The following is an 8,840-nucleotide window of genomic DNA, read 5'->3' on the forward strand; positions in this document are numbered from 1 at the left end:
TATTATTTCAATTATTAAGATCAGTTACAAAAATTAAATCAAAAATTTGTTTAGGCAGGTTTAACATAGTAATCATTTTTCTTATTATTTGATAAATTGATTCATCTATTATTAGTCTTTATGGAAATTATAAATTCAAATATAGGTTACAAGAATAAAATTACAAATTTATGAGAAGATTTTAAAATATTAATTTTTTCATTTGTTATTTGAAAAATTAATTCATTTATTATTAGCATTCATGAAAATTACTATAACACAATTATGGGTTACAAAAATTAAATTTAAAATGGATGAGGAAGTTTTAAAATATTAATCATTTTATTTATGGGTTCATTTCAAATTATAACTATTTTGTCAAATTATGATTATGATTATTTTGTCAAAAGGGTCCGCGTCTTATAGCCAGGTTCCTTTCCTTTCCTTTCCTTTTTTTCCTTCTATTTTTATCTTTCCGTTCTTTAAATGACTTTACCTCCTCTCTTCTCTCCGGTGAATGGCGTCGGATCTGACGTGGGTTCTAGGGTTCCTTCACTGCAACACCGATGAGATTTTGAGTTTTGATTATTGCAGGGGAGCTAATTGGAGACTAAATAGTCAGAATTTCGAATTGGGCTGGAGATCGGCGGTGGAAGTTTATTTAGTAGTTGTTTATCAGGTGGTAATGGGATAAGGATTTCATCATGCTCAGCCATGGCTGCGATGGTGATGGTGATGAAGTTGGCCATGGATTTTCCCATCATGAAAACTCAACTGGAGATGGATGGATGCTTAGTGGAGTGACGTAGCAGTGTGATTGACTTGAAAAGGGTCGGTAACCTCTTTTCCTTTCATTCTCTGTGATTCTCTGTAAATCTATGACTTCTGTTTTCATTTCTTCTCATTCTTTGTTGAAATTTTACTGGTACTGTGGACTCTGTGGATTTGGGTGTTGATAGTTTTTTATTATCTGTGGACTTGGAAGTATATATCTTTGTTTACTTTTGATCTGAACACTGTCCGTGTGTCTCTGTTCGCAATTTACTGGGCGTGCGGACAAGTGGTATGGTACAGTTGATTTATTAGTGAAATTATGATTCAGGATTGTGTAAGACTTTTCTTTTATATTTGTATGCTGTTATGAAAGAACTTGTGGGTATTGGATCTCCTCTGAAATGCTCAGAAAGGTGCTACATTGCTTAAGGGTGCATTTGTTTCTGAGGCCAAGGCTTACAGGACTGGACTGGGATTTGACTGTACTAAGGTCATCATCGTATCCAACGTTTGAATTAGGAGACCTAAAATAGGCTAATTATCCAAAAACCATAAGCCAATGGCTGTAGTAATTTTAGCTGCTCCATCTCAACTTTCATCTCCAACTTGCTAATCATTTGCATGGATGACTTCAATTTGGAATTCATCACCTGTATTTGGCTTCGGACTTCAGTTCATGTGTTCATTTGACCACCAACTTCATTCAATCTCTCATTAAAGAAGCTTATGGGTTCTTTGACGTTATGAATAAGCACATCCGTATTTCCATAAGACTTTAGTTGAGTGGCCTCCATCTTTATTAGTTGTCCCTGAAGAGAAGTTCCCCTAGGCATCATCCTTTTAAAGCCCCATTATTTTTGCCTCAAAATGCATCCACTCATTCAACACTCCCTTGAAATGCCTCATGCTCCATCACCCTTTAGCTCATTCTCTAAATATTTAACTTCGGCGCAAGGGTCTCTAGCTCGCAATCCTTCCTTTTAAAGCACCAACATGGCAAGGTAACAACTTTAATAATCTATGTAGATGACATAACTATTACAGGAAATGATCTAGATTAAATCTCAATACTCCAAAAGCATTTGGTGACTAAATTCAAAATAAAGAATTTGGGAGGACTTAAATATTTTCTAAGTATTGAAGTTGCTAGTGAAACACGGTATATTTCTTTCCAACAAAAATATGTCCTAGATTTACTATCAGAGGTAGGACTACTGGAGTGTAAGCCTGCAGATATACCAATTGTCCAACACCACAAAATTAAAGTCTATCCGGACTAAGTGCCAACAAACAAAGAGAGATACTAGAGATTGGTTGGGAAGCTTAGTTATCTCTTACATTCTCGCCCTGATATCGCTTATGTGGTAAGCGTAGTTAGTCAATTCATGCATTGTCCGAGCAATGATCACATGGACGTTGTGATTAGAATTCTTCATTACCTAAAGTCCTCTCTGGGAAAAGGGCTTATGTTCTCAAAAAATAATCACCTAAAAGTTGAGGGATATACAGATGCAGATTGGGCAGGAAATATATTGAACAGAAAATCAACCTCAGGATACTTTATGTTTGTTGGCGGAAACCTTGTTACATGGAGAAGTAAGAAGCGGAATGTGGTGTCTTTATCAAGTGTTGACGCTAAGTTTCGTGGGATGGCTATGGGTCTTTGTGAGCTTCTCTGGCTTAAAAGACTATTGACAGAAATCGGCTTTGCCCCAAGCTGTGAGATGGACCTACTCTGTGATAACAAAGCCGCCATTGATATTTCACACAATCCAATCTAGCACGACCGAACTAGACATATAGAGGTGGCTCGACATTTCATCAAGCAAAATCTTCAAATTAAGATAATTTGATTTCCTTTTATTAAGTCGGAAGATCAACTGGTAGATATCCTTACGAAAGTTGTATCCAACAAGATTTTTTATGACTCACTTGACAAGTTGGGTATCAGAAACATGTGTGCACCAACTTGAGGGGGAGTATTGGCGTGAGTTGTCATTAAAGAGATTATAGGGTTATTTCAAATTGTAATTAAAATAGACAATTGTAAATCCGTTGATATAAGGGTCAATCTTAATTTTAGCCTACAATTAAGTATAGCCTAGAATGGATAGAACTCTTTGCTATATATACATACTAAGTCATGTACAAAAAAAGTAGAAGAAAGGAAAATATTTTTTCCATGAATTGAAGCATCACCTATCAATTTAAATAATTTAAGAGACAAGATTCAATCATTAAGCTCATAGTTATGTTTTGTCTTTTTCACACACACCCAACATTTAGAAGAATCACACCGTTAACCCATTGCTTAGAATGACATATTAGAAACATAACTTAACCACTCAATTGGCATCCGACTACTTAGTTTAATCAAAATGTCCCTAGGCATGCTTTTATTTGTTGGATTTGTATCCTTAATCTAGGAACTCTTGACCGGATTCCAAAAATGGGACCAAGCCATAATCCATGTTGTATTATTTATCGAAATTCGAATGAGTGCAAGAATCACTTATTTTTTCAGTGCTAGTTTTGAAAAGGGGTGCCATAGTAAGTTTTGGATTCATTCACACAGATTCTTTCTTGATTGGGATGCTCATCTTCAATGGATCTCTCCTCTCCAAAATTCATATCACTTGACTATAATCAAGCTAATTTCAGCCTCTAATACATCATCTTAGAGCAAGCAATTTTTGAGAGCTTAATTGCAAATCAAGAGTTTATTATCACCCGCTCCTCCGCTTTCCTCCATTCCAATATATAGCACAGCCGCCGCCGCATCCAGACGCAACCACAACTCACGTATTCATTCCGAAAATTCCATAATATTAATGTTATTCCCAGCCCCCCGCTCGCGCGCCTATACACACATACACACAAAATTTAATTTATTTAATGTTAATTAAATTTAATATTAAATAAATTAAAATTTTTAATTTAATTATTAATATTATTTTTAACATAAATTAATGTGATAATCATATGTTATAATAATATATTATTAAAAAAATTATTATTAAGACATGGTATGTCTCGATTCCATTGAATTTCATTGAGAAGAGAGGGTATTGTTAAAAGATCATCAATTCCTAATGAAATGGATGTAGCAATGGCTTGATGGATTCATAAATAATATTATTTTATTTTATTTAATAAAAAATATTTAAATTTTAATTCAAAAAAAATATAATTATCGTTTAAATTTTTAATTGTAAAATATTAATATTTTTATTTAAATATATTTAAAAATACATATTACTTATTATAATTAATTTTGGATCGAACAAGAATTATTTATTAATTTCAATCAACATTAAATAAATTGAAATTTTAAATTTAATTAATAATATTAATTTTTTCATAATTTATTGTGACAGTAATATGATATAAATATACATTAATAATAATATTATTATTATTTATTAAAAATAGTAATCTTATATTATTTTTTAATAGAAAATATATAAGTTTTCATTATAAATAATTAAAATAGTTATTAATGAAATTTTAAATTAAAAAAATGTTAATATATATAATTTAAAATATGTTTAAAAATAATCTTATAGCACCCTCTAATAAAAGTAAGTGTGTAAATACCACTTATTTTAAATACAATCAAACAATATTATGCCCCCACGGGCATGGTGTGGTGGAAAGGCATCAGCACCTAAGAAGGAGCATCGGGGGTTCAATTCCAGGTAGATACACTCACAGAACCAATGATATCTGTTGATGGTGAGAGTTTATTCTATAAGCCAGCAGAAATTGTGGATGGTGAGAGTTCACTCTATGAACCAACGGAGACCATGGATGATGAGAGTTCTCTGTGAACCAGTGGGGACTATGGATGGTAATGGAGATGTGTTATGGGGGTCGAGTTGACCGAACGTCGAGCTAATGTACGGATGTCGTGTCCACATTCTGAACTTTACCCTAATCAGCTAGACTTAAGGGTGGAGGACGCTGATCTATAGGTTTGGTGTTGCACCAAAGGGTCCGAAGAGCTGGCTGGTGGTTGGACTTCCTATGTAATCGAAAAAAAAATCAAACACCATTATAACTTTCAATACTTTTCTAATTTAATGCTTATTAAATTCAACAAATTTTTTGAAAAGTATTTCTACAATTCCAAATGATCCCTCAATTATTGTGTACAAATTAAAACATCATGTCCCTTTTCCATGCCCACATCTCTCTCTCTCTCTCCCACACACACACACACCTTTTCCATAATGTTAACATTAAGCTGCTATGTTAATCACACAATTAGCTATGTTATTATCTGTCAATTTAAATATCCAATTCCATTAAGCTGCTCTGTTAATCATACCGTTAGTTATGCTATCATTTTAAATAATTAAATGGATAAGATTTAACCATTAAACTGCTTTGTTGATCACATCGTTAACTATGTATAAATCACTTGTCAATTTAAAAAATTAAATGGATAAGATTTAACCATTAAACTATTTTATTGATCACACCATGAGTTATGTTGTCACCTGCCAATTTGAATCATCAAATGGTTAGGATTTAACCATTAAGTTGCTTTCTTGATGACATGGTTACCTATGTTATCACCTGTGAATTTAAATAATTTAATAGAAAATATTTAATCATTAAGCTCTTAGTTATATTGTGCCTTTTTCACATACCTTGCATGTCACGCCCCGAACCCGCAGATGGGTCCCAATTATGAATATAATAACCTAACATGTCTCTATATCAATTAAAACATACATGATACAATACTAAATGAGGGTTTGACCTCGTGGGGTACACATAAACCCTATACACATTCACATACATAACCATACTCATCAAAGATACAGCGAAAAATGTTCTTTCTATACATACCTCATACCGTACTAGAGTCTATACAGAACTAGAATATATGTTCGCAAAATTAAGGTACATTGTAACAACCTCAAAATCTTACTATAAAATGAAATATAATAAATAAAATGGTCAACCTGAACCCATGGGCAACGAGGACACCTGTCAATCACAACGGAAACTTAAGCAGCAGCAAGCATAAGATCTAAATCATCCATCCATAAAGCATAACATCATAGTTTACTACAACATCATAAAATTGTATTTATATGCATCCTCTTAAACATCAAAATAAATCTAGGATCAAATAAAAAATAATTCTGATCATAGTACAAAATCTTACCCTCCTAACGGGGTAATATCACTAACTCAATAGTGGCTACGACCCGCCGGTTACTTAGGGTCTCCTGAAAAATATATTAATGTTGGGGGTGAGACACATCTCAGTAAGAGAAAATAAACCAAATACAGCTGTTTGACAACATGAACATTTAATGCCATTATACATATACAGTACATTTCATATATCTGTAAACATTCATCATATTATACTGAATTTTCATATACTTTCATATTTATCAATAAATCATAACGTTCATAAAACATCTGTTATAACTGATAATACTGAAAACATACCCAGAATGAATAACTAGTTGATATCATGTATTACCCCCTATGACGGGTTGTGCAGCCCGAAGGCGAGACCTAACAATGGCTGACTGTCCACTGCCGAGTAAAATATGTCTGTAAATACGATGGGTCCGACACACCTTCGTCCGAACTGCCAAGTGGACGTACACACTCTACTGAAAGCCACATCGACTATCCATCTCCCACCCCCTCGTGGGATGGTTAGTACTAATCTAATCATAGATATCTTATCTATAAGTTACGGTATCGAGCTCCTAAAACTGAACTAAACTAACATCCAGGTTCTGATAACATATAATATAGTATCTTTCATAATTTCATAAATACAGCTTCGCGTCAAACATTTCATAAATACGACATCGTGCTGATCGTCTCATAAATACAGTCTCGCGCCGAAATTACATAAATACGTCATTATGAAAATAATCATTTTATCATGCATTTATTAGAATCATAATGTACTTGTATACTTCCATAACTTCTCAAATCATACTACATTCATATCATTATCATATCATAATATTTCTGCACGTAAAATAATATTCATGCCATACATTTGCTGTCACGACCCATTTTCATATATATATTTTTTTTAACAACAAAACATAAAATCAATATCAATATCAATATCATACATCTCACATTCCAACTCAGCAGGTCACCATCCACCTGGACCCGTGAGTACCAGGGATATAACAAAACATACAACAGAAGCCTACGCAGTAGAAAGTATAAAATCATATACATCTCATCATAATGTGCATAACATATACCAGAGTATTACAAACACCATCTCTCAGTATATACATCCCAAAAATAAAATTTAGGGACCATTCTCACAAAACCTAATTGCCCATACAAAAAACTTACCCTTCTAAAGAGGGCAAACATTGCTCTAGATCAGCGGGGCTTTTCCCGCTTTCCTATCAGGGGCTCCTGAAAAATGTATAAGATTTAGGGTGAGACACCTCTCAGTAAGGGAAATAAACTAATACTAGTGTGTGGCAACATGAGTATTATGTGTTCTATATATACCCAACATAACATAGTTCAATACTGTTTATATCAAATCTGGAAACATATGTATGTCAAATACAAATCACAACACGGAAGAACATACTGCATTTTCATAAAACATTTCTCATCTCATATCATAATAATAATAACATAAAAACCATCCTAGTATTTAGCTGGCTGTTGTCATGTATTACCCCAACCCCACATGACTGGGTTGTGTGGCCTCGAAGGCCGGAACCTGAGAATGGTGGCCGACCACTACCAAGTCAATAGTCTAGTCTGTAGTCAGATGGGTCCTACCTAGACTGGTCCGTACACCAGGGGCAATTAAACAGCACACTTCTTGAAAATAACCACATCGCGACCATCCAAAGAAAGAATCTCACCCCACCACTCCGTACAAGCGGTGTTACACAGATATCAATGATCTCGAAGACCATGGACACATAGCACAACGGTACCGTGTAAGTGCTAGCCTAAACAAACCAAACCAACCAGGTTTCTGATATCATATACATACTGAAACCGTGATAGATAAATCTCATATCATTTATTTCACATCAATCATAACATTTCACATATATACGTGTATCATGAAATCATCGGCCCGTAACGTCAGTATTACAATTTTTAATCATAGTTCAGCCCGTACGCCAGCTACACATTAGCACAAAGCCCGTACGCTGGCAAATCATAATTATACAGCATGTTGGCCCGTACGCCGGCAAATCACATCACATAGCACAACGGCTCGTACGTCGGCAAATCACAATCACATAGCTAGCCCGTACGCCGAAAAATCCCAATCACATAGCACGTCCCGTCGTCGAAAATCACATAAAATCAAATCTCGCTCATACGCCGAATTTCCATCATAAAAAATCTCTCCACATCATCTACATTCCCCGAGAAAACAGTATATCACAACACACATTTTTACTCATGCCACATATAGATTTTCCACATAAACATACGATCATTTTCAAAAGTATTTTGTAAATATAAAACATATATATATAAACATGTACATTTTTCATAAAATCACATGATAAGTATAATATATATATATATATCTATATATATATATTATATATATATAAGCATTTTTCACAAACAGAAACTAGTTTAGTTTTATCCCCTTACCTTATTCCTAAACATGAGGCCCCTAAGAAAAATCTTCCCTCCACCCACAGGGTTCCCAACTCAACAAACCTGGAAACGAAATTCTCCAGACTAAAGTTTTCATTATTTGCGTACATACAACATTTTCTATAACTATCACTAAATGAAATACTCGGCTTAAAAGCCTTATCCTTAACTCAGGGATGATTTCCCAACGTTCCCATTAACAACCCCTGAAAAACGAAACCTTGTAGTAATAAATTTCAGTATTTTCATGCGCACATGACATTTCTTAAATAGCCGTAAGACCAAATATGGCTTAACAAGCCTTACCTAACTCTGGGATGATTTCCAACTAGCTTTCACTAATGATCCCGCTCCGGCAGATTTGAAGAGAACTTCCCAGTAGTGTCATGGTGACTTTAGAAATAGATTGTCAATCCGGCGAAAATTTGGCCGAA

The sequence above is a fragment of the Malania oleifera genome, chromosome 10, assembly GCF_029873635.1.
Source record: "Malania oleifera isolate guangnan ecotype guangnan chromosome 10, ASM2987363v1, whole genome shotgun sequence".
NCBI lineage: Eukaryota > Viridiplantae > Streptophyta > Magnoliopsida > Santalales > Ximeniaceae > Malania > Malania oleifera.